General features: G+C 41.4%; 1 protein-coding gene across 2 annotated transcripts in view; it reads left to right on the top strand.

Moving 5' to 3' along the window:
- The window catches only part of EPHA5 (EPH receptor A5), a 237770-nt gene that overhangs the window by 18164 nt on the left and 194842 nt on the right, over nt 1–24764 (top strand). The window lies entirely within an intron of this gene.

Genomic DNA, 24764 nt, shown 5'->3' with positions numbered 1-24764 from the left:
ACCACCTGGGGCGTTACAACATGAAACAACAATAGACACACAGCCAGCAATCATGATACAACCACACAACCAATCATTCTACTTACTGGAACAAAGCCAGCAGTCCACACACCCGCACCAAGATTTATAGAAAGACAACACACTTTAAGCCCAAAACCCAGCCTGAAGATGGTGAGTGAGACCTTGCTGAAACGTTGCCAAGACAATCTCAATCTTATACAGGAAAAGACCCGAATACAACAAGACCAGCATACCTACACCCATGAAAATCTACGAAAACACACACACACACACACACACACACACACAGAGTACATACATACATACATATACATGCATACATACCAGGGGTGGGTTTCTCGCCCCGTTCCAACCGGTTCGGTTGAAATGAGGCCGGCGGCGTCCTCGGGCACGCGTGCAGCGCACACATGCGTACTAGCATCTGTGTGATGCTCCAGCTGCTCCTGGAGGATCGCGCAGGCGCTGTATGCGTCCTGCGCATGCGTGGAAGCGCAGAATTCGTCAAAACCGGGTAAGGAGCGCGTGCGGGCACGGGGGGGCCCTTCGCCGTTCCCGGAAGTTACTTACTTCCAGGTTCGGCGACCAAACCGGTTCGCAGGGACCGCCGCGAACCGGTTAAAACCCACCCCTGATACATACATACATACACACACACACACCATGTACACACACACACACACAAACACAATTTCTAACAGCTTTTAATTTAATCACACTGGAATAATATCAAGTAGCTTTTAGTGGAAATGAAGTAGGGCTGATTAAATTCAACTGTTTTTATTGTTTAAAATATATAATGTTAAATCACTTTCTCTAGCAAAGGTATTTCTCAACATTTTCATTTTGTAAATTATAGTATCTGTTGGGAAGATACTGCATTTCTTAAGCCATTTTTAATTTAGAAAATGAAAATAACTGTTTTCAACTATTTGCATAATCTCTTAAGAAGCTCTAATATTTGATTTTTGCAAATTGGTGGAAACCTGCTTAACAAATATCGAAAGATTTTCTTATTTGTGAAGTTAATGCAAAAGAGAATGTTTAATAAGTACTGGTTGCAATCACCTTACTGCTGCGGATGATTTTGACTTCTTATAGTTTGGCCACTTTAGGCTGAAATCCACAGAATTAGTAATACAGAATGATTATATGCAGTGCAATGATGCATATATTCTCTTTCTCTTTGGTTATTTGTGCATTTGAAAATTAACAAGAAATCAAGATCTATTTGTTATGCAAAAGAATTATTACGTAAAATTGGAGGGATAAATCTTCAACTAATTTTCAGCAAGAAGTTGCTAACAAGTGGATTTTATTGGAACTTCAGTTTTTTTCTATATGTCTGCAAGGAAGACAACTTGAGCAGCCTGATCAAATTATTTGGAAATGTCTTGTTTATGAAACATTCTTCTAAGCCTTTTAAAATTTCTATTTCTTTCTGAAATTAAAAAAAATAGAGATCACATTATTTTATTAGTGGTATTAATATTACAATTGTATTAATGTAAGCATTTTTATTAGTTTGTTATGATAAAATTAATTTAATAAATGCAAAATTCCACAACTGTAGACAACAATCATGCATTCTCTAACTTTTAATATAGACTAGGGCAGGAAATAAGCTTAGGATTCAATTCCATTTTATTCATTGAGATTTACTAGGAAGTAAATATGGACTAGGGACCAAGAATTAAATTCAATTCTCCTAGCATCAGCCATTCCAAGTGGGAACCCAGAAGAAAAAATCACTTCTGCTGGGACAATTGATTGGACTATTTCATGGTTCACCGACAAAAGGGCGAACGACAAAACCGCGCCCGACTAAACCGCGTTGCTGACATCATCAACAGGGCGACAACAGCGCGGAGACAGAAGCATGTTGTAAACCCTAAACCTAAACTTAACCCCTAACCCTAACCCTAACCCTAATCCTAACCCTTAACCTAACCCTAACCCTAACCCTAACCCTAACCCTTAACCTAACCCTAAACCTAACCCTAACCCTAACCCTAACCCTAACCCTAACCCTAACCCTAACCCTTAACCTAACCCTAACCCTAACCCTAAACCTAACCCTAACCCTAACCCTAACCCTAAACTAACCCTTACCTTAAGTTGAATCGGCTTTCTTTCAATGCGCTATTTAAAGCGCCCTTGTTTTTCCGCGCTGGCTGTTGTCGCCGCGTTGATGATGTCAGCAACGCGGTTTAGTCGGGCGCAGTTTTGTCGTTTGCCCTTTTGACGGGTCACGCTATTTCATCTGTTGTCTGAACTGTTTTTACCTCTATTTTGTGCTCTGGAGACACAAACTTTTATTTAACTTACCGTACTTAGTAACTAAGAATTAAAGACTCATTTCCCCCCTTTTCATTCCTTGAAGGTGATTTTTTTGGGGGGGGCAAGGAAACATTGAACCAGAGATCAGGACACAATTACATTGAAGTGTAAATTGCTTTATTGACAGATCTAGAACTGGAGGCTGAAGAGAAGACGTCTGAGGAGGATAGGATGACAAGTCCTTCATAGATTTATGCAAATCATAGTTTTTTACTTGATTGATTACATTATCATTACAGATCTTTATAACCTTGCCAAGGAAATTAATTCATATATGTAATGTAAATTTTAACAAAATAGAGCAGGGGTGAAATGCTACTGGTTTGGGCCACTTTGCCTCAACCAATAGCATAAAAAAAATGCTAAAAAAGTTTTTAAAAAGTTCTGATGGTTGCACAGCTGTTTTTTTAAAAAATCTTTTAAACATATTTTTGCTACTGGTTCAGGCAAACCAGTAGTAAAAAATGCTAAAAAAAGTTCCGACGATTAGCTGGTTTGGGAAAACCAGTAATAAAAAAATGCTAAAATAAGTTCCGATGATCAGTTGTGTGACAATCAGCTGTGCTGCACGATTTATAGTCGTTAGAAAGCAGGAAAATGACATAATCACATCAACACCAGAACTTATGTCCTTGTGTCAGAAGTCCAGAATCAACGCTGGCATTTGTGTGATTATATTAGTACACAAACATTACCATTTGGTGTTTTTGTGTTTACTATGGAAACTTTTGTGATTACAAATGATGTGAAGGACAGAGAATTATATGAAACCAAGAGACGATAAGGATTGTGTTCCTTTTAAAATAAAGCATGAGGAATTGCTGCAGATAGTTTTTCTTCTCTATCCTCCTTAATGCAGCATACATTCTAGTGACTTCATGATAGCTGCACATGAATATTTCATCAATTTAATTTGTTTTACATTATGATTTGCAGCAATATGGAGAAGTTCATAATGGATGGAAAAAATGAAATTTGAGGAAACCCGAAGTTGCATTTTGTAGCCATAAAATCAATGTAGGGAACATTATAGAGAATTATTCACTGAATTTGGGCTACTTGATGAATTTTGGTTGGGTAGCCAGTTTTGTGTTGGTTCAGCATCCTCCTCGCAGTTGGTATCAATCGATGTTGATAAAGAATGAGAGATCCAGCCCATGAACACTTGCTTACAATGTGTCTCTTAGGACTTGGTACTCTCTTCTCTTTTGTTGAACATGTATAGTTCATGAAGCTATTAGGTGAGATCATCCATCACCATAGGTTGAGATATCAATATGGTGATGATACTCAGCTACATTTCCACCCATGGCAACACAAATGATGCTGTCTCTGCCCTCTTGCAATGCCTGGAGGCTGGATGAGACACAACAGACTTATACTGAACTGTGACTGAGTGGCTTTAGGTGCATGAAGTCTCAGGATCTGAGTGTTTGTCATCCTTAGTTCTGGATGGGGTTGCACCACCCCTTCAGACCCAGTTCACAACCTAGGGGTTCTCCTAGCCTCTTGCTTGAAGAACAGGTGGCATGTGGGACCAGGATAGATTTTGCACAATTGTGGTTTGTGAGACAAATCTTTTCTGGTTCATGACTTCCTATGCTCAGTGACTCAATTCTTGGTCATCTGTTGCCTGGATTACTGCAATGCATGGAGCTGCTGCTACTACCTGCCTGCCTGTTGGCACCTTCCTCTTTTGGCAGTCACCACTGCTTTCCTCAGACTTTTTTTAAATAGGCAGAGTGATGCTTTGAAAATATCCCATTTTGATAGTGGAATGTCTGATCAAAAGAACAAAGGTACAACAGACAGGCTTATACTCTGAAGTGAAGAAAGCAACCCATGATCATGTCTTGCATCCAAAGTAAAAAATAAAGTTGATTGTTGAATAAACAGAAAGATGGGATATACACTCAATAATTCATTCTAAAAAATAGCTTCAAATGGAATCCCTCAGTTGTCTGCTCAAGGCATTCTGTTGCATGAAGAAGAACTTGGGTAGGCTCTATTCTCCTGTAATACAGTACCTACTAGTGCTACAGCAGTATTCTAAAATGAGCCCTAGGGTGAGTGTAGAAACTAAACAGTTCATATTATAATTTAAAACTATGATATGGTAAAGCAAAAGAGTTAGAGACAGAACAATGTATAATATCTAATATAACACACAAAATGTTTAATATTTAAAACTACTTCTATTTTTCCATACTGTAGCATTTTAATTGTTTTTATGATCAATAATTTATGATTGAAAGGACCCATTATTTGATAACTGTATACTGAAATTCTAAACAGTTATTTTGTTCTTTAACTCTTACATTCACTAGTGCTTAGATGGCTTGATCTTTTGCAGCCATTCTTTAAGTGAGAATTACAAAAAGAAGTTTTTGTTTCAAACAGTTGTTTACACAAAAGTGTGGTGTTTAAGAATTGCAACTTTGCATGCCTAACTAAACTTTTTAAAAATAATTTAAAATTTTTTAAAATTTAAAACAAATACATCATCCTTCTTTACATGCTATAGAGAGTGTATCAGTTGGTTACAAAAAGACTTTCGTGCATCTCTTCCACAGTCAACAAACATAATTCATATTAACTTATTTTAACTCAAATATTTATACATGTCACCATCATCATCTCTCCATTTTCATTTGACTATAATTAACTAAACTAAACTAATTAACTTTAAAACCTTAAATAGGGTTGAAAAAAGGAGGCAGCAAGGTACACACTTGTATTCTCCTTATGCTGGATCACAAAGGGATTGTGAGAGGATTCAGTATTCCTTATGGCAAAGAGGGAAAGGGCACTATAATTACGACTAGACTGAGAAAGTTTTGCTAAAATCCTACTTAGCAGAGTTCAATCAGAACAAATTTTGTTTAACCCTACTAAGGAGTTGAACAGGGATATACAGTATTTTATCATTACTTTTAGGTTTATCAAACCTGCTTTATGTTTTCTATTTTTAAAATGAATAAAATGATCTCAGTATAAATTCTGTTGAGTTAATTAAAATCACGGGAACTTTCTTTTATATTATGATTAGAAAGACTTTTATGTTATGGTTATAAAGACTGTGCTTTCTACTCAATTTTCTTTTATCAAAAAAACACCAAATCTTTCCAAGTGATTAGATTACTCAATTTGATAACCCAAATAAGTAGAATTTCTCATAACTCCAGTATCAATCCTAAATACTGAGAAATGGGGAAATCTACAAAGTATTTTGTGCTATTGGATTCCTCGTACTATAGTGGAAAGCAGAATTGTAGTAGTATTTCAATTAGACAAAGAATCTAGATCAGAGGTGTCAAACACAAAGCTCGTTGGCCAGCCCCGGCCCGCAGGGTGCTTAAATCTGGCCCATGGTGCCAGCCTGGAAATAGCAAAGGACTGGCCCATGGTGTCTCTGGCAGCTAAAACGGGGTGAGGAAGACTGCATATGGCCGCCCTGTGCCCCATTTTCAGCCCGGACAGCCTCCTACAGCACTCTGCCAGGCAAAATGGGCACAGGGGGTGCACGACCCCCACATGCCCCATTTTTGGCCTGGACAGCCTCCCGCAGAACTGTGCCAGCCAAAACAGGATGTGGGGCTCCCTGTGCCCCATTTTAGCTGGCAAAGTACTGTAGGAGGCAGCCAGCCTATCTCTCCCCCAGGCTGTGGAGGAGAACTCCAATGCTTACCCAGCCTTCAAAGAAGTCCAGTTTGATACTTCTGATCTACATTGCCTATGTATGATGCAAAAAAATGTAGATGGTAATCAGTTAAAGTTGGAATGTTTAAGTCCCATCAATTAAATATTAAACTACTTTCTATGGGTATTTCTCTGGGATTTTGTAGCAGGGCAGACTGCTTTACTGACAGTATTTATTATTGTTTATATCTGTTGAAAGATCAACTACAGTAGCCAGTTATGGTTTGTTGGTATTGCAGTTTTTTTTTTTTTAAAAAAATCAGTTTGAATGACTATTACAAAGTTGAATTGGGTAGTACAGTATATGTCTAAATATCTTGTAACACAGCCATTATCTTCATCTAGGATTTAGGGTAGATGTCCAAACTTGTCTATATCTATGATGCAACTCTTAAATTTCCAGTTGGGAAAATGAAGTCAGTGTAATGGAATTCTGTAAGTCTGGGAATGATGCTTTACATAACATTGGAGAAGCACATTCAGACTAGCAGGATTCTGTTACTATTCTAATAAATGTAATTCTGTTAGATGTCAGTTTATCTTGGTCTGGTCCACCCTGTAGGACAGACATCTGGCTCTGTACTCCCATCACTCCCTACCGGCATAGTCATGATGAGAGAGATTGAGTTTTTATAGCAATATTGGAAGGTTGTCATGTATTCATAGTCTAGCAAGAATGTTTGTATGCTCAGTAGAGTTGATGCATACCTTGCTAAAAATTAATATATAATGTAAGCCTTCATTATGTGTTCAATAATACATGGCTATAAACTATGTTAAATTAATAGTTTTCTTCAGTTGCATGTTACTTCCCCATTCAAATGCATAAGATTTAGTGACCATTTTAACAAATTAAGTGTTTCCAAAGCTGAAAGTGCTACTGGTTCAATTTGAAATGTCAATAAATATTGTGGTTGTAAATACTGCCACTGGGTAGCATCAGACAAATTGTATTCATTCCTTAAGAAAAAAATTATAAAGTCTCATTCAGTGTAATAATTGATCTAAAATAAAAAATCTCATCACCTATCCAAATATTCAGTAGATTGTTGTTACTATAGACCCAGTAGGAATAAAGTATTTTCTACTACTTTTTAGTAGCTGTTTGAACTAATGATTGAACTGATTTTATCTAAAGTTTATAATGGTGAAAATTGTAGTTTTGTCTTGTTCAGTCTCCCTCCCCTGGATTGTATGCTCTGGGTAAGCAAGAAGAGTTATACCAGAGAAAGTTCTATATTCATATGTTTATATATTCATATATTTATACCAGAGAACGTCCCATATTCATATGCAAACTTTAATTAGCATACCAAAAACACATGCTCATTTTATTCTCGTCTTCTCTAAGACTTCATTTACATTTAGATCTCAAAAATGGTGATGTACTTAACTAAAGGAGCTCACGGTTTTCTTGCAGTGGGCAATGGAGACAATGTGTTGGCCCTGGAGGCCATCTTTTACTTTAGATCTTCAGGGCTTCCACATTGGTGGATTGGTACGCTGTGGGAAACGGGAAGGGGAGACAGGGTGAGCCATAACAACATTTTTTTTCCTTGGGAGTCAAGGACGTTCAGCCTGTCGCGCCTGAGGAAGTGGACAAGGCCATGGGAGCGGTGAGCGCCTCCACTTGTATACTGGACCCGTGCCCTTCCTGGCTGGTTTCAACCAGCAGGGAGGTGACACGTGGCTGGATCCAGATGATAATTAACACCTCTCTCTGGGAGGGATCCTTCCCGCTCCTCCTAAAGAATGCGGTGGTGAGACCCCTCCTGAAGAAACCGTCTCTGGACCCAGCCATTTTGAGCAACTATCGTCCGGTCTCCAACCTCCCCTTTGTAGGGAAGGTTGTTGAGAAAGTGGTGGCCTCTCAACTCCGACGGTCCTTGGATGAAACCGATTATCTGGATCCCTTTCAGTCCGGTTTCAGGCCTGGCTACAGCACGGAAACTGCTTTGGTCACACTGATTGATGATCTCTGGCGAGCCAGGGATAGGGGTCAGTCCTCTATCCTAGTGCTCCTTGACTTCTCAGCGGCCTTCGATACCATCGACCATGGTATCCTTCTGCGACGGTTGCGAGAGGTGGGAGTGGGAGGCACTGTTCTTCGGTGGTTCTCCTCCTACAGTCGGTGTTGGTCGGAGGGCAGAGGTCGACCCCTAGGCCCCTCAATTATGGGGTGCCGCAGGGCTTGGTCCTGTTCCCCCTCCTATTTAACATCTACATGAAGCTGCTGGGTGAGATCATACAGTGGCACGGGATTAAATACCATCAATATGCGGACGATACACAATTGTATCTGTCCGCCCCGTGCCAACTCAGTGAAGCAGTAGAAGTGATGTGCCAGTGCCTGGAGGCTGTAGGGGCCGGATGGGAACGAACAAGCTTGCACTCAATCCCGACAAGACTGAATGGCTATTGATGTTCCCTCCCAAAGATTGGCTAATTATTCCATCTCTCAGTCTGGGGGGTGAACTTATACGCCCCTCAGAGAGGGTTTGCAATTTGGGAGTCCTCCTGGACCCACAGCTGACTTTAGATCACCATTTGTCGGCTGTGACCAGGGGGGTCTCTGCCCAGGTCCGCCTGGTGCACCAATTGCGACTCTATCTGGACCGGGAGGCACTTCAGATAGTCACTCACGCCCTCGTCACCTCAAGACTGGATTACTGTAACACGCTCTACATGGGGCTGCCCTTGAAAAGTGTTTGAAGACTTCAGCTAGTCCAGAATGCAGCCGCGCGAGCGATTGTGGGTGCACCTAGGTACACCCACGTTACACCTATTCTCCACGATCTACACTGGCTGCCCATCGGTCTCCGGACTTACTTCAAAGTGCTAGTCGTTACTTATAAAGCCCTGCATGGCATCGGACCTGGGTACCTGAGAGACCGCCTCCTGCCAATTACCTCCCAAAAACCGATTCGATCGCACAGGCTTGGCCTTCTCCGGGTTCCATCTACCAGCCAATGTCGGCTGGCGACCCCCCGGGGGAAAGCCTTTTCTGTTGCTGCTCCGGCCCTGTGGAACGAGCTCCCCGTGGAGATCCGGACCCTAACTACCCTCTCGGCCTTCCGTAAAGCTACTAAGTCCTGGCTGTTCCGGCAGGCTGGGGACTGTTGAAGTATCCAGCCCTGCTTCAATTGTGACTGTTATGTATTTTAATATTGTTTGTATCGTCTTATTTACCCCCTTTCCCTGTTTTATTGTGAGCCACCCGGAGTCCTTCGGGAGTGGGTGGCATACAAAACTAATAAACAATAAACAACAACAACAGCCTGCACCTGGAGAGGCATGACTGGGAAGCAACTCCAGTTCAGCGCGAACATGATTGGACCATGTGATGGACATGTGGGTGCAGGGGAAAGAACTTTGATTTTGATTTGGGTAGGGAAAACCCAGAAACCTTTAAGATTCAGGTTTTCCTCTGAATTAGAGATGTGCCAATATGACATCTCTAATAAAATGGAACTTTGAGGAGAATGCCTGCCTTGGAGTTTTACTTCTGCTGGAGGTATTGCTTGGAATCCTGACACAATTCCTTTGCAGTGTCATTAATGAAGCTCATGATACCAGACGGAAAGACTTCACTGTTTATTCAGGGATTTGTAATCGTTTAAGCTTATCTAAGTTTCACAGCTATACTGCATTTATTTGGCCAATGGAAATGAGATGTAAATTTGCACTGAATAACTACTGATTACAAAAAGATGATTAATAAAACATTTTGATGTTGATTTATGGATCTTCTGGGGTGGAGTCATGCCGGTGCAGAGCAGAACAGGGTTCTGTTCTTTCTGCCTGATTTTCCATGCCAAGAGGTTTGCAAAGGCAGAGCTGGGTCTCAGAGAGATCAGTGACAGAGAGGGGAAGCTCGGAGGATAACAGGGAGAGGTGAGATCCCCTGTTATAGTAGGAGAAAGCTCTCAAATCCATCATGGGAGAGACTGGCCTTTATGGCCGGATCCGGAGGCGTGACAGCCCTTTAAATGGAGAAGGAAGCGAGAAGAGGGAAACAGCTGAAAGTATCAGTGGAGTTCAAGGAGTTACTGGTGTGACTCTCAGGAAGTGTGAATTTATAGCTTGGAGAGTGAGTGAGTCTCCAAGGCAGAAAAAAAGTGGCACTTTAGCGGTGGGAGCAGAACCTTGAGAAAACGGAGTTAACATTCAGAGAAGGAATGGAGGAGAAGTATTGACGGCTTGAGCTTCTGGAAAATTAGCACAGGCAGTAGAAACACGACCTGAGATTGTGATTAGACTGGGACTAAACTTTGGGGATTACAAAAAAGGAAAGAACCAACTATAAGAAGCTTCTGTCTGGGAAGAAGACAGTAGAGATTTGATCTGGCAGGGGAAGTGAGAGAATTGTGATATGACTGTGCTAAATAGATAGAAGGAAACATCCTGGATATTAGCGGACGACAAACTGATGCAACAGTAAGAACAACGAAAAAGAGTTTTCTAAATTTCCGGAATTCTGTGCAATCTAAGTAACCTGATGCAATTATATAAAATCCTGTATAGATATTATTTACTGTATAGCTGTTCATTTAAAACTAGACTTGGAACTTTATATAGAATACCTTAAATACCTTTTATTTTATACTTTCTGACATATATATTCTTATAGATACTTATAGATAATAACCAGTGGACAATTGCGTATGTGAAAGCAAACTTATATAGACTGATATAGAGAGAGTGTGTGTATGAATGAATGTGTGTGTGTGTGTGTGTCTGTTCGTAGATTTTAACGGGTACAGATATGCAGGTCTTGGCATATTTGGGTCTTTTCCCATGTAAGATTGAGAGTATCTTGATGACATTTCGACGAGGTCCCACTCGCCATCTTTAGGCTGGTACCTTTGGCTTCATGCTTGTGTGACCAAAGCGTGATCGGAGCTGCAGTCTCTCTATAAATATTGGTGGGGGTGTTTGTGGAGTGCTGGTTGCTGTAAGGGTTGGTTGGCTGTGTTGTAACATCTTGATTAGTTGATGGAGTTGATGTTTGCAGATTAGTCGGCTGTTTTCGTAACATCCTGTGTGGCTGCGATACTGGCTGTGTGCCTATTGTTCTTTTGTGTTGTAATGACCTGGATAATGGGCTGTGTGATGACATCCTGAGCTTTATTGTAGTGATACCCTGAGTCCTGTGCTGCAACCTCCTGGGGGGTTGGCTGCGTTGTATCATTCTGATCCTTTGCGTTGTAACCTCCTGAGTTCTGTGATGTAATGTCCTGAGCAGATGGCTGTGGTGTAACATTCCGGGCTTTGATTTGGCTCCGAGTTTGTGGTCTGGCCATGTGTTCATGGCATGTGTCAGTTTGCTTTGTGTGGGAGGTCAGAGGGGGGTGCAGAAGTTGGTGATGGCGCCGTGGTTTGGTTCTGGATGGTGGTTGCATTTGGTCTATGGAATGGGTTTGGGTTTGAGTCTGGTGAGGGTGATTGGTGGTTGTGTCCTGTGTTTTTCTGGGTCCGGTGTCTGTTTTCATGGCTGAGACTCGTTTGTTGACTAGGGCTAGTTTCCAGATGTCTGGTAGGTGGGCGGTATCATCACGTTTATTCATGTTGTAGGAGAGTTTCTCTATTTCGATGGCTTCCATAATTATTCTCTTGTTGAAGTGTTCAGTTTTGGAGATTAATTCGGTTCTTTCAAAATCAATTTCATGTCCTGTTGCTTAAAGGTGCTGGAAGAGGAAGGAAGTTTTTTCTTCTTTTCTGGCTGCGTTCTTGTGTTCTGAGATGCGTGTATTTATTCTCCTAATAGTTTGTCCAATGTATGTGACTGGGCAGATTTTGCATGTTATTTCATAGACTCCTTGGTTTTCTAGCTGGATCTTGTCTTTGGGGTTTCTTAAGATGTTGGCTATTTTTTGGTCAGTGCCAAAGGCTGTCTTCCTATTGTGTTTGTGGAGAATTTTGCTGATTTTATCTGTGGTGCCTTTGATGTAAGGGAGAAGGGTGATGCCATTGTCCTTTTCTGTGTCTCGGTTCTTGGGGAGTGTCTCCTTTTGGATTAGGTTGGTAATTGTGTTTCTTCGGAATGCGTTGGAAATTAATATATTCATGAGTGTGTGTAATTCAGTTTTCAGGTGGTCTTTGTCGGCTAGGCGTTTGGTTCTGGAGATGAGGGTCTTGGTAACGGAGGTGATCTGTGCAGGGTGGTGATGGGATTGTGCGTTTAAGTAGCAGTTGGTGTGTGTTTTTTTCCAGTAGATGGTATGTCCTAGGGAGCCACTGGGTTTTTTGTAGATTAGGACATCCAGAAAGGAAAGTTGGTTGTTAGCTTTTATTTCCTTAGTAAGTTGTATTTTGGGGTGTAGGCTGTTGAGATGTGTGAAGAAGTTGTCTAGTTTTTCTTTCCCGTGTGGCCAAATCACAAAAGTATCATCAACATATCTAAGCCAGAGTTTGTGTTTGTGTTTAGATTTATATAAAGTGTTGGTTTCAAAATAGGTTTGCAATGACGGGTGAGAGGGGTGATCCCATAGGTGCTCCTTCTATCTGTTTGTATCTTTGTCCATTGTGGATGAATTATGTGTTGGTTAGGCAGTGGTTGGTCAGATCTAGTATGTGCTTAGAGGGGGGGGGTATTTGTTTTGGATAGCTGTCAAGGCTTCTTTAATAGGCACTTGGGTGAAGAGGGGTATGACATCGAAACTCACGAGTAAGTCGCTGGGTTGTAAGTTTTGTTTCTTTATTGTTTCTATGAAGTGGAGTGGGTTTTGTACGTGTGAGGTAATGGATTCTATGTAGGGTTGGAATTGTTTGGTGAGGAATTTGGCAAGATTCTGTAGACGTGAGCCTATGGAGCTGACTATGGGTCTGAGTGGTGTTCCTTCTTTGTGTATCTTGGGGAGACCAGAGAGCTTGGGGCATCTGGATGATTTCTCTCTGGGGATGATTCTTTGCTGGATCTCTTCACTGACGGGGGAGGCTTTTATTTTGGATTTGATGGTTTATTCCAGGTAGGTAGTGAGGTCTGTGTTTAGAGGTTTGTAAGCGTTACCTTTGTCTGCTGGGAGAATGATTATGTTGTTGTCTTTCAAGTTGGTGAATGCTTTTTGTTCTTCTTGTTGTAAGTTGCTTCTGGGTGGATTACTGGAGCAAAGGATGTTGGTGACTGCAAGTCTGATTTTATTGGCTTCATCCGGGTGATTTTGGTGAGTGTAGCTTCAACTCTGCATATGATGTCTTCAGTGGGGATTCATTTAGGGGTGACTGCAAAGTTGAATCCTCTGGAAAGGACATTGGTTTCAGCTGTGGTGAGGGTTCTGTCTGATATGTTGTGTACTGTTTGTTTTATGAGTTGCTGTGGAGGGGGGTTGGGCTTCTGTTGTTTTTCTAGTCTGTGGAGTTTGTTGGTGTTTTTGTTTGTCTTGTAGGAGGTTTCTGTTTTGGCTATCCAGAGGTCTAGTTGTTTGGATTTGCCCCAGAGTGCTGGGTTACTGAGTTTGAGGTGAAAAGTGAACACATGGCCAGACTGCAAACTTGGAGCCAAACCAGAGCCCGAGATATTATATCACAGCCACCTGCTCAGGACATTACATCACAGAACTTAGGAGGTTACAACGCAAAGACTCAGAATGTAAGATTGAGATTGTCTTGGCATGCATCACAGAACACAAGAACACAGTAAGAAAAAAAAGAAAAAAAAGTCATCCCTTTTCCAGCACATTAAAGCTACAGGACATGAAATTAATTTTGACGGAACCAGGTTAATCTCCAAAACTGAACATTTCAACAAGAGAATAATTATGGAAGCTATCGAAATAGAGAAACACCCCCACAACATGAATAAACGTGACAATACCTCCTGCCTACCAGACATTTGGAAACCAGCCCTAGTCAACAAACGAGCCCCACCCACCACCCAGGCCGTTACAACATGAAACAACAATGGACACATAGCCAGCACCAATCTACCAATCATGATACAACCACACAACCAATCTTTCCACTTACTGAAACAAAGCCTGCACTCCACATACCCCCACCAAGGTTTATAGAAAGACGGCAGCTACGACCACGTTTTAAGCCCAAAACCCAGCTTGAACATGGCGAGTGAGACTTCGCCGAAACGTTGCCAAGGCAATGTCAATCTTACATGGGAAAAGACCCGAATAGAACAAGACCAGAATATGTGTGTGTGTGTGTGTGTGTGTGTGTGTGTGTGTATCTATGTGTGTGTGTGTGTGTGTGTGTGTGTATACACACACATATACACACACATACACACACACACACACATAGATACACACACACACATACACACACACACACATATACACACACATATACACACACACACACACACACATATATATATATATCCTAGATATTTTAATAACATAATTTAATAATCAAGTAAAAAAACCATTACATATATTTATTTATTTATATTTTTACAAGTAGATTTAAGGTATTAAACCTGCGGTATAAGTATTATAGTAAACACAATTTCTATAATTTTTATATTTCTTATAATTAAATAACAATTAGATTAAGATTAGTATCACTGTTTATGTTAATAGTCAGAACTGTTAGACCATTTTTAGATTATTAATTGTATTGATCAATTGTATAAATTGTATTATAATATATGGTGTTCTCTATTGTGGTCATCAATAATAGTGAAGTAGGTAGAAGAATTTTGAGGAAGTGAGGTAGAGGCAAAAAAAGAATGATAGATAAAGGTGAAATAACAGGGATATATGGTACTGTGGAAAAACTTTTTTAAAAACAGTAAAATGACGAGTACAACCACTACAGTTACCAAAATAGGGGGTGGTGGTGGTGGGGACAACTGCAATGGTAGCAACCCTGTCAGGACCACGTTCAGTGGAAAGCGTGCTAGGAGGTGAGAAGTCAAGCTCCACTATAAATCTACAGAGCATGCAATCAACCCTAACATTAATCCAGAAGACAATGATGAAGATGTAGGAGGAAATGACAAAAAATCATGAAGAACCTAAGCGTGATATGTGGGAGGTGACTGGAGAGATACGCAAGCTAGATGATAAAATTGGTACAATGCAGGAAAAGCTAACACAAATTGAACAAAAGATAAAAATAATGGAAGCTAGAATGGAACAAATGGAAAGGAAACTAGATAAAACAGAAAGTAAAATGATAGCGGTAAACAAAGAAATGGAGGAGGCCATTATAAATTTAGAGATAGAGAAATCAATGTTTTATCTTCCATTATCTTATAATGGAAATTAAGGAGGAAGATCTTCCAAAGTTAATGGCCGAACTCCTGGCAGAATATCTGCAAAAAAGCAAGCAGGAAGTCGAAAACGACTTGAACGAAGTGTATAGGGTCCATAACAAAATGGATTATAGGAATACAAAGAAGAATAAAAAGAAAAGGCGACAACTACCTAGTACCTTTTTTGAAATGGTGCAAGAATTACATCTAAGGAGTGCATGGAGACAGATAAATCCAAAGAAAAGACAGGCTGCTTAAATCTTATTGGAAGGGATCATGAGGTTTAGGAAGGAAACGGGAGAGCCTACAGAAGGTCGGGGTAAATAGCAAAGAAGTAAGAGATGAGAATAAAATATAGATAGAATGATTTATACTATTTAAGCATAGATAAAGATGGGGGGCTGAGATCAACACAAAGAGTGGTTTCTTTTTTTCTTTTTTCTCTTTTCTCTTTTCTTTTTTTCCTTTTTTTTTTTTCTTTCTCTGCTTTTCTTTTTTTTTTTTTTTTTTTTTGATATATTACTTTTATTTTTTTAATTCATATGTATACAAGATATTTTAGATAGAAGGTAGTGCCAGGTGTGGGCCCTGGGAAGTCGGGAGGATTAGGGATGGGGATTGTGGGGGGTGGGGTGGGGGGTCTTAACATAGTCTTAATAAGAACAAGAATGTATTTATATACGGTGGTCCCTTTTTTTTATTATTATTATTATTATTATTATTATTTTCCTTGGTTCATTTTACTTTTATCAGATCAAACAACATTCGAATAAAGGCATACACCAAGGAGGGAGGTAGAGGGAAGGAAGAGGGAGGAGTAAGGAAGGAGTAAGGGGAATGTAAGGAGTAATGTAAGGAGGGTGTCTGGGGAGTAAGGGGGGAAGGAAGGTTTGAGGGGAAAGGGAAGTAGGAGGGGAGTGTTAGAGGGAGAAAGGAAAGTTGGAGGGGGTAGATGGGGTGTATGGAGGATGCAAGGGTTAGGTGGGGTTGTGAATGATGAGTTGTGTTTCCTTTTTACTTGTTCGTTTTATTCCCTTTTTTCTTTTTCTTTTTTTTCTTTTCTTATAGTAAATACCCTGTATATAAATGATTGCAAATGGAATGTGAAAATTGAATAAAATATTTTATAACAAATAGATATGGCATGGACGAATTGATCAATAACATAGAAGATATGAATATTTTACCAAATACATGGGCAGACCACAATCCACTAATGGTAAAATGGAAAGGTGAGAAGAAAAAATTAAGATGGACGCTAAATCAGAGAATTGTAAAAGAAAAATCATATATACAAATGATGGATAAGGAATTAGATATTTTCTTCAAGGAAAACAAGAAAGATTAAACAACACTACAAAACCTATGGGATACCACAAAAGCCTATGTGTGGAGTATAACAATAGCATATACGGCAAGGAGAAATAAGAAAAAATAAGGAGAGCTTAAAGAGTTGGAGACTGTGTTGCAGAAAGAACCACAAAATACAAAATCAAAGAAGAGAGAGATTTGGTGAAATATAAAATCAATCTAACACTTCAAGAAGAAATGATATGCAATATAAAAATGGCAAAACAAAACTATTTCACAAATAAACCAAGTAGATGGCTGGCCCACAAATTGAAGAAATAAAAAATCAAAAAGCTAGTACAGCAATTGCAGGACAAATATGGGAATTTGTTCCATAAGACAGAAGAATAAAAAGTATATTCCAAAACTTTTTTCAAACTCTATACAGTCAGGAAAACATCTCAAAAAGAACTTCAAAATTATTTGCAAGAGAGAAATCTACCAAGTATTTCAGAGGAAGCAAGAGAAATGCTAAATGAGAAAATAACTCTAACAGAGATGAAGGAAGCAGTAAAGAAACAACAACAACAACAACAGCAATAAATCACCAGGACCAGATGGAATTTCCACGGAGATATATTAAAAAATTCAAGAAACGTGTGAGGAAATCATGTTAGAATTGTACAATGAAGTATTAGAACAAGAGAAATGCCAAGTTCATCATCAGAGGCATTTATAACATTAATTCCAAAGAAGAAACAGACAATCAATTGATCCAAAATTATAGGCCAATCTGGCGGTTAAATGTTGACTATAAAATATTTATGATGATTATTGCGGAAAAACTTAAAAATATTAAATAAAATTATTCGTTCAGATCAAAGGGGATTCCTACCCAAAAGACAATTAAGAAATAATACAAGAATTTAAATGAATGTATTAGAATACTATGAAGCACATCTGGAGAAACAATTAGCATTAGTATTGGTAGATGCACAAAAAGCTTTAGATAATTTAAATTGCCAGTTTCTTATTACACAATTAGCTATTATGAAACTTGGGGAAAAATTATTAGAATGATTAAGGCAGTGGGACAAGACTATATGGGAGCCATTTACGAACTCTGGAGCTTTACACTCAACTTTGTTTGGCTACAGCCACCTTACATACTACGTACTTTTGACGTGGTGGCTAAGGATATCTCCCCAGGACATAAGAAGGGAGAGGAGCGGACCATCGCTTCCTCCACTGTTTCCATATTATTATATATTATAACTGCGCAATTTTTAAATAGAATGTTGAGTGTATGGGAGTTGTTTGGAATTGAATGAATGGCCCACTTTTAGTAATTGTTACCTTTGTATTTTATATGTTTTAAATTTTTACGTGGGATTGTTAGAGTGGATAAATGAGAATGTTTGACTCGGAGGACCTGCTGGGGAAGGCGGGAGGAACCGGGGTGGTTGGGGGGGCCATGGACATGGGAGTGGGTCGGAGCATAGCGGTCGTGACAGGGAGAGGCAGATACGGCGGGGACCTTAGGGCTGGCCATTACCGGGGAAGGAGGGTTCGCTACATTACAGAGATCCCTCCTTCCGGCCCTAGGAGTCCCACTCCAAGACCAGATGGCGCGAGTAGTCAGGACCCTGGGCTCAGGCTGTTGTCGCTAAATGCCAGGTCTGTTGTTCACAAAGCTCCCCTCGTCCGGGACTTAATTGTTGACGAGAGGGCAGACCTGGCATGTATTACTGAAACCTGGCTGGGCACAGAAGGAGGAGTCCCCCTCGTAGAGATGTGCCCAGAGGGATTTCAGGTGCTTCATCAGCCGAGAGCCCAGGGAAGGGGTGGCGGTGTGGCTATTGTAATCCGGGAGTCTCTGTTACCTCGTAGGGTCCCTGCTCCGGAGCTTGTCGGGTGTGAGTCTCTGCTGATAAAGTTGGACCTCAAGGGTCAAGTGGGTTTGCTGCTAACGTACCTGCCTCCCAACTGCGTTGCAGCATCCCTCCCCTCGCTCCTCGAGTCAGTAGCCGAGCTGGCAGTTGAGTTCCCCAGGCTTATTGTTCTGGGGGATTTCAACTTGCCATCGCTCGGTGAACGCTCTGACGGGGCGCAGGAGTTCATGGCTTCCATGACAGCCATGGGCTTGACCCAGGTAATTCGGGGCCCAACCCATGCAGCGGGTCACATGCTCGACCTCGTATTCCTCTCGGAGCAGTGGATGTGTGATCTTGGTCTGAGGGGTAATGAGATCATACCCCTGTCGTGGTCAGACCATTGCCTACTGAGGCTTGACTTCCGGAGGCCAAACCCCCACCGTAGGGAGGAGGAACCGACCAGGTGGTTCCGCCCCAGGCGACTTATGGACCCTCAGAGGTTCCAGACGGAGCTTGGGGTTATTCCTGATACCCTCGCCCACAGTTCGGCGGAGACTCTGGCTGCCGCCTGGTACTCGGCGGCGTCGGAGTCTCTCGACCGGATTGCGCCACTACGGCCCCTCCGGGTCAGTGGATCCCGGAGAGTTCCCTGGTTCACCGAGGAACTCCGGGAGAAGAAACGCCGGAGGAGATGCCTAGAGCACCAGTGGAGGTCGGATAAGTCCGAGGCAAACCGAGCACTCTTAACCACCTGCACCAAGGACTATGTTCGAGCATTAAGAACTGCAAAAAAATCATATATTTCTTCCTTGGTTGCGTCCGCCGAGTCACGCCCAGCCGCCCTGTTCAGGATAACCCGCTCCCTCCTTAATAGGAGGGATGCGGGAGACCCCTTGCAGGGTAGGGCTGAGGATTATGCTCAATTCTTGGCGGACAAAGTAGCTCGGTTTCGATCGGACTTGGACTCCACCGCAGTAGATCCAGCTGAGACACAGGAGGATCATCTGCCACATCAACTCTGGGTTGAGTTCCAGGAAGTTGCCTCTGGGGATGTGGACAAGGCCATCCGAGCTGTAAGTGCCTCCACTTGTATTCTGGACCCGTGTCCCTCCTGGCTGGTGGCTAACAGCAGGGAGGTGACACATGGCTGGATCCAGGCGGTTGTCACCGCCTCCCTTCGGGAGGGGCACTTCCCCGCCGTACTCAAAACGGCGGTGGTGAGACCCCTCCTAAAGAAACCATCGTTAGATCCAGCCATCTTAAACAACTTTCGTCCTGTCTCCAACCTTCCCTTTATCGGGAAGGTTGTTGAGAAGGTGGTGGCCTTTCAGCTTCGACGGGCCTTGGAGGAAGCTAGCTATCTTGACCCCTTCCAGTCCGGCTTCAGACCTGGTTACAGCACAGAAACCGCTTTGGTCGCATTGACCGATGATCTCTGGAGGGCCAGAGATGGAGGCTATGCGTCCATCCTGGTTCTCCTTGACCTCTCAGCGGCTTTCGATACCATCGACCATGGTATCCTTCTGCGACGACTGCGGGAGGTGGGAGTGGGAGGCACTGTTTTGCGGTGGTTCTCCTCCTACCTCTCGGACAGGTCGCAGTCGGTGTTAGTCGGGGGGCAGAGATCGTCCCTGAGGCCCCTAACATGTGGGGTACCCCAGGGTTCGGTCTTATCCCCCCTACTATTTAACATATACATGAAACCGCTGGGCGAGATCATTCGGAGGCACGGGATAAAATACCATCAATATGCGGACGATACGCAATTGTATCTGTCCGCCCCGTGCCAACTCAATGAAGCGGTGGACGTGATGAACCAGGGTCTGGAGGCCGTTAAGGACTGGATGAGTGCTAACAAACTGGTGCTCAACCCGGATAAAACCGAGTGGCTGTTGTGTTTCCCCCCCAATAATTTGGCTAATACACCAACGCTTAGGCTGGGGGGTCAAATTTTATACCCCTCAGATAGGGTCCGCAACTTAGGAGTCCTCCTGGATCCACAGCTGACTTTTGACCACCAGCTGTCAGCTGTGACCAGGGGGGCATTTGCCCAGGTTCGCCTGGTCCGCCAGTTGCGGCCCTACCTAGATCGGGGGGCCCTCACAACAGTCACTCGAGCCCTTGTGATCTCCAGACTGGAATACTGCAATGGGCTCTACATGGGGCTGCCCCTGAAGTGCATCCGGCGACTACAGCTAGTCCAAAATGCAGCCGCGCGAGTGATAGTGGGCGCACCTCGGTTCGCCCACGTTACACCTGTCCTCCGCGAGCTGCACTGGCTACCTGTTGGTCTCCGGGTGCGCTTCAGGATACTAATGACCACCTTTAAAGCACTCCATGGTAGTGGATCTGGGTACTTGAGAGACCGCCTTCTGCCGATTACCTCCCTAAACCGACCAATTAGATCGCACAGACTAGGCCTCCTCCGAATTCCATCAGCTGGTCAATGCCGACTGGCGACCACACGGAGGAGAGCCTTCTCTGCTGCTGCCCCGACCCTATGGAACGAGCTCCCCATGGAGATCCGCACCCTCACCACGATCCAGACCTTCCGCGCAGCCCTCAAGATCTGGCTCTCCCAGCAGGCCTGGGAATAGGTTTCCAATCACCCGCCCGAGTGTTTGATTGCTGAATGAAAGTTGTGTTTTATCATTTTTCTTTTGTTCACTAATTGTTTGTTTTGACCTTGCACTTCCCCTCCCCTGTGGTTGTAAGCCGCCCTGAGTCCCCTCAGGGAAAAGGGCGGCATATAAATCCCAATAAACCTCAAACCTCAATATATTCAAACCAGACAGCTAAAATAATAGTGAATGGAGATCTAACAGAATAAGCCACCATAAATAAAGGAGTCAGACAAGGATGCCCACTATCCCCTCTTCTATTTATCCTTTCATTGGAGGTTTTACTAACACAGATTAGGGGAAAAGAGGAAATAAGAGTTAAAAATTAAAAAGAAAGAATACAAAACATAGGCATTTGTGGATGATACAGTTTTTATAATAGAAGACCCCCTTGAAACAGGGAAAATATTAATTCAGGAAGTAGAGGAATTTGGTAAAGTTGCAGGCTTAAAAATAAATAAAAATAAAATGAAGATAATTACTAAAAATCTTACACAAAGGCAAAATGAGGAATTAGAGAGAGTACTGGAAATGCAAATAGTTAAAAAGGTAAAATATTTTGGAATTTGACTAACGGCTATAAAAGAAGACAATTATTCAAAATTACTACAACAAATATGAAAGGACTTGGAAAATTGGGCTAAATTACAATTATCACTGATTGGAAAAATTGCAACCATAAAAATGAATATCCTAGGGTAAATTTTATTTCTATTCTAAACTGTACCAGTAAAATTAAGAAAAAACTTTTTCATGGAACTAAATGAAATAATTTTAAAATTTATTGGTTGGGGAAAAAAGCTAGGATAAAATTAAAATTACTATAGGACTCTAGAATCAAAGGAGGATTTGTCCTCCAAGATTGGGAGCTTTACTACCAGACAGCATTGGTAACATGGCTCAAGGAATGGATAGTACTTCAAAATAAAAGAATATTGATGATAGAGGGCCATGATTTACAGCTGGGCTGGCATGCTTTTATCTGGGAGGGAAAGCATAAAGCCCATAAATATTTCCAGAGACATCAGGTAAGAGGGGCCTTATTAGAAATATGGATGAAAATCAAAAGAAATTTCTACACAAAAATTCTTAGATAGATATCAACCATGGAAGCAATGACCTACCCCAATGTAATAGATTTGAACAGGATATTGATGTATAAGAAGTTATTGGATAGGCAAGGAAAATTTAAAACAAATCAGGAGTTAAAATTACAGGGAATTGAATTAGGTTGGTATCTACAAATTCTAACAAGATACAAAAAGGATTTAGAATACTATATATTTCAAAACTAACAACAAGAATTTGACAAAATAGTAACAGGAACAGAAGAAAAAATGATTACAAAAATTGTGACTTCCTGGGGGCGTGGCCTGTTGCCGAGGAGGGCTCCACCGAGCTCCTCAGAGATCTGGTTTGTATATCTAATTAAGATCATAGATAGCACCCCTTTTTGGCTAAGAAAGGGGCAGGGAGGATAGCTCCGTAGGCTAGGGTCTATTCGTAAGCCACAGCCTTTTTTCTTTTTTGGCTGTGGAAAGAGATTAGATCCAGCCGAAGCGGAGCGTTTATCTCCAGCCATTTCTTCTCAGCTGCCTTTTTTTTTTTGGCAGCCCCAGACAGGCTAGCCCCCCCCAGGACAAAATAAAGTTTTCTCAAGCTAGAATTGATACGGGCGGGTCCCACCCCTGTGAGATTTATGCTTTCATTACTATCGTAAATACCAGCACCATTCGTCTTAGAGACTTCTTTGTCTAAACAGACCTTAAAATGGCGATTTCTCTCCGTGGATGATTGATGTACTCAGCCGGTGTTATCTTCTTGCAGACCGCTCCTTAACAAAATAAACTCTTCTTCTTTGGAAATAGAGGGGAGCGAAGCTCTGCTTACTTGCTTATCTATTATGCCACCCAAGTCAAAGAAGCGTCTTGCTACAAATGTGTTTAAAGAATGTAAAGAATCTTTATTGGAAACACAGCCTTTGTCTCCTACGCCCTCTACTGGAGAAGTTTTAACACAGGAATATCTCTTTAAAATCTTTAATGCCTTTAAGCAAGAACTTAAGGAATTTGTATTGCAACTTTATGATGATCTAAAATCTAAAGTTAATCAAATGAAGGCGAATACGTTTGCAGCCGTGTCTGCCCTGTCAGATTACTCTGCTGAAATAGAGAACAAATTGGAAAGTCTGGAGAAGGCTAATTTTAATTTGACTACCAATATTCAAATTTTACAAGAAAAAATTAGAAATAACGAAGAACAGCTTATGATGCTAAATTTTGATAGGAAGGCATTTTCAATAAGAGTCAGAGGATTCCGTGAAAAGGAACAAGAGAATTTGAAACAGACCTTTGCTGAAGCCTTCAGCCATGCGCTGGGAAGCCCGGGACTTAACTTTGATTGGCAGATTCGGAAAATCTATCGCCAGAACTCATTGATAGCGGAACAGCGACAGCTCCCGAGGGACATAATTATACATTTCTCTACAAAAGAATCTAGAAACGCGATTGTGCAAAAGTTTTATAATAACAGTCTCCGAGTTGATGACCAAGACGTGATTGTCTTCAAAGATATACCTTTCCACATGTTGAAAGCAAGAAGGGAATATACTTTTTTAACTAAAGAGCTTAGGAGTCAACAGATTCGATACAGATGGGAGGCCCCTGCCGGCATCACGGTTACATTTGAGAATCAAAGATTTCGTCTTAACTCTGTTTCGGAGGCTCAAGATTTCTATTCTAGGATTCTGAAGGCGGGACTTCCTGACGCGCTTGGAAGAGAGGAGAGACAAGCGGAAGGAGAAAGCAAACGGCTGGCCATGCGGCTGCAAGATGGAGGGGGCAGCCCCTCCTCCCTCGGAGAAGCAGAAGAACGCAGATCGAGAATTTAGATACTTCAAAAGACTTCCTAAAGTTGAGGACTGAATGGGGGTTTGAGACCTCTCTCTGGTAGAAAAAGTGGACTAATTTTTATCAGAAGGGAAAGCTGGGTGAAACTACTTTGAGCTAGATTCTAAAGTAACGTTAGCATAAATTTGATAGTGGTTAAAAGAATGCGGAATGATCTATGTTGTTTAAACTTTGTTAGATGGGACTATTTCAAAATAGAAGGTTAACTGACTCTTGCTGAAAGTATTATTTGAATATGATCCATGCTATTTAACTTTTATTTGAAGGGAAAGTTGGTTGTAATAGTTCTGAGTTACTCTTCAAATAAACGTTAGTATAAATTTGATAGTGGTAAATACTAGACAAGCAAGAGATGAGGGTAAAATGCATGTGGAATGAACTACGTTATTTGTGGTAAATATCAGACAAGCAAGGGAAGAGGGCAAAATTTACGTTGTTTAAAGCTTATTAGAACAGGAAGCCGCTTGGGATTATTTTAAGATAACTGTAAAAAGAATGCGGAATGATTTATGTTGTTTAAACTTTGTTAGAAGCGACTACCTTAAAATAGAAGGTTAACTGATTCTTGCTGAAAGTATTATTGGAATATGTGGAATGATTCATGCTACAAATCGCTCTGAGTTATATTTTAAACAAATGGTAGTATAAATTTGATAGTGGTAAATATCAGACAAGTGGGGGATGAGGGTAAAATACATGTGGAATGAACTAAGTTATTTAAATCCTATTAGAAGGGGAAGTCGGTTGGAATTATCTTAAGATAGAAATTGATTCCTGTGTAAAGTAATATCTGATCTACGCT

The sequence above is a fragment of the Thamnophis elegans genome, chromosome Z, assembly GCF_009769535.1.
Source record: "Thamnophis elegans isolate rThaEle1 chromosome Z, rThaEle1.pri, whole genome shotgun sequence".
Taxonomy (NCBI): domain Eukaryota; kingdom Metazoa; phylum Chordata; class Lepidosauria; order Squamata; family Colubridae; genus Thamnophis; species Thamnophis elegans.
The sequence above is the reverse complement of the archived record's forward strand: the minus strand, read 5'-3'. Positions and strand labels throughout refer to the sequence as shown.